We start from the raw sequence: 2,944 nt of genomic DNA, 5'->3' as shown, positions 1-2,944 counted from the left end.
TCCAATATCTCGAACCGTCGACAACGCGAACGTCAGTGGCGCTGACGTGTAGAAATACGAATATGAATCAGTGTAAACAAATATAAATAAACAATACATATACGAAAATACAGTGCGGGTGTTAGTGTCACCTTCCTGACCCACGCAACAAACATTCTAATTAAAATTTCAATTTATACTATTTTATAAATTTACTTTTAAATCCTATCTCATAATAATTTTAAAAAATATTAATCTATTAATAAATTGAATTGTAATTCATTAAATCCTAAAAAACTCTACATTTTGATTTGAATTCTAATTATACACTGAGAAAAAAAATTGTTGATTAAAAAAAATTATTTCATTCAACTAAATGCGGCGGTCACGGGCTGTCAAGCAAACATTTGTTAATTTACAAAAATGACCTGTTTAAATAGATAAAAAAGTAAAGTTGTGCCAAAAGAAACATTTAGTTGGCGTAATAATAATATATTATATTGAAACATATATATAATCAGATATACAAGTTTAATTACTTTATTTAATATTGACGCATTTCAATCAATTAGATATATAGTTAAATTAAAAAAACATAAAATATATGCAACTAGAAATACATTTCAGTGAAATATATATAATATCATATATAGCAATTATTGAGTCAATTGACGCACATATTTAATTTAAGGTAAGTAATATCTAGTCAACTCGTTACACGTAATGATTTATTCAGATCGACTCTGTAATTTAAAGAACAATATATTTTGTTGACAGTCTCGAATATATAGTTTAAGAAAACAAATATTTGTTCTTATTGTACAAATAAGTTTTTATTAGGTTTAATTTTGTATTTTAGAGAACAATGTATTCCGTTAATTTAACCAAATATAATGTTAGAAAAAGTAAACGTTTTCTTCATATAAACGTACGTATATTTATATTAAATATTATATTTTTTTAGTTTCATAAAATCTACTGTTCGGTATCGCAAATATCTCGTTAAATGAAAATTTTATTTTGTCATTAATCGGATGTTTTGTCTGAAAGAATATATCGATACTACTGACTTTATTCTAAAATTGCAAATGTGTTAATTTTTATATTTTTTATTAATGTGATTTTTTGACTCTATTTTTGACCAGAAATGCCATAGTTGTCATTGTGACACAAGTGAATTAAATTTTAGATTTATAATTCTCAGAGGATATGTGTCAAAGTCATATTAGTAAAAAATATAAAAATTAACACATTTGAAATTTTAGAATAAAGCCAGTAATATCGATATATTCTTTTAGATGAAACATCTGAATGCCAATAAATGGAACAGTAAAAGCTAAAAATTTATATATTTACAATGTAGAAAAATAGTTATAAAAGGAAAAATATGTAACAGCAACATAACTGCATATACTTTTGAAAATTTTTTTATTTTTTATAAACTATTATATTAATACACAGTTTCTTAATGTATAAAATAAAAATTAAATTTTTACGTACAAAATACATAATAATTTCCATCTGCCATAACATGAATATAATTAGGAAAAGAAGAGATTAATCTTGCATGAGCAATACAATTCCATACATTTGTTCGTATCACTTCAAATGCATGTATATGCTGCGAAAACCTTAATGTTTCCATTTTTTTTTGTAAATATAATAAATACACCAATCTGTATTTGTTATAATATAAATTATAACTGAATTAGTCCAAAAAAACGAAAAATGCCATCTGTGTCTATTTCTACAATCATACTAGGTTTATATACGGATCCATTGATATTTATCCACAAAACAGTGAAATAACTTTCATTAATATTTTTAGGCAATGTATTATTAAAATTATTGTAATCACGTACTTGCATCAGGGTATCGTTTAAAATAACGCCAACAGAAATACGATTCTCAAAACCCTTATCCTTAATAAATCGGTGTGTTAATTCTGATTGATGCTTTAGAGCTAAAGTGTAAGATGGATTCCGCCGCGATGTTATCACTTTAGCGTATTGTTTTAATTCCTTGTGTTTAGCTTCGAAACGCATACAAGAAAGGTTTTTTAAGGGTCCCATCTTTGTTATTATCCGTGGGTAATGAATTAAAAAGTGGTGCTTAGGTTTTAATGTTTCTTTAAAAAGACTTAAATACAATTCATGATGTTCCGATATTAATTTTTCGAGTAAGTTACAAGAGTCTATTGTTGCTGTTGGTGTCATTATTATACATATAATTTCTCTAAGAATTATATACAGTTCCCAAACTTCGTTTTTAGAAGGTATCAAGTCACCAATTATTAATCCAAGAAAACAAACTAAAGTAGACATTTCTGAAGCCGAAATTATAAAACATTCATTTTTTAATGATGTTTTATTTATAGCAGGTGGAATGTTTTTATCATTGTGAATAGGATAATGAAAGAAACGTATTCTATCATTCAAAGTGTTTAATGAAAATAATTTTTCTGAATTTATAAAATGATTTAAAATTTTCGCAAACCTTCAAAAATATCATGCATTATATCAAAACACATATTTTCAATGAAGTGAAAACTGGGTATTGTATTAAAAACACATTTTTCCTGAATGCCGTGAGCATTTATAGCACAATCAGCAGTAATAATTTAAACAAGTTCTTAATATTTCAGAATTTTCTAAAATTTGATCTTGGAGAGTAACTTTATCAGCTAGACAAGCTCTGCACAAATAAGATGAATTAAAATTTTTTGATAAACCAAAAATCGTATGAAGTTCTAAATTATCTCCAATGATACTTATTAAAGTTGTAACGTTTCGCGTTACTACGCCCGTTAATTCCTGCTCCCTGAGGTCCGACGCCATTGCAATGCGCTGCTTGGGTGATGGGGGCCGCCCACGCAGATACCGCGTGGTGGGGGATGCTCGCCAGTATATAAAGGCCGACCGGCGCAAGCCGGGCTATCCAGTCCTGTCTCGACTCCTGTCCCGAC

This window comes from Wasmannia auropunctata, unplaced genomic scaffold, assembly GCF_000956235.1.
Source record: "Wasmannia auropunctata unplaced genomic scaffold, wasmannia.A_1.0 LD336074.1, whole genome shotgun sequence".
Classification (NCBI taxonomy): domain Eukaryota; kingdom Metazoa; phylum Arthropoda; class Insecta; order Hymenoptera; family Formicidae; genus Wasmannia; species Wasmannia auropunctata.
Note: the sequence above shows the minus strand (reverse complement) of the source record.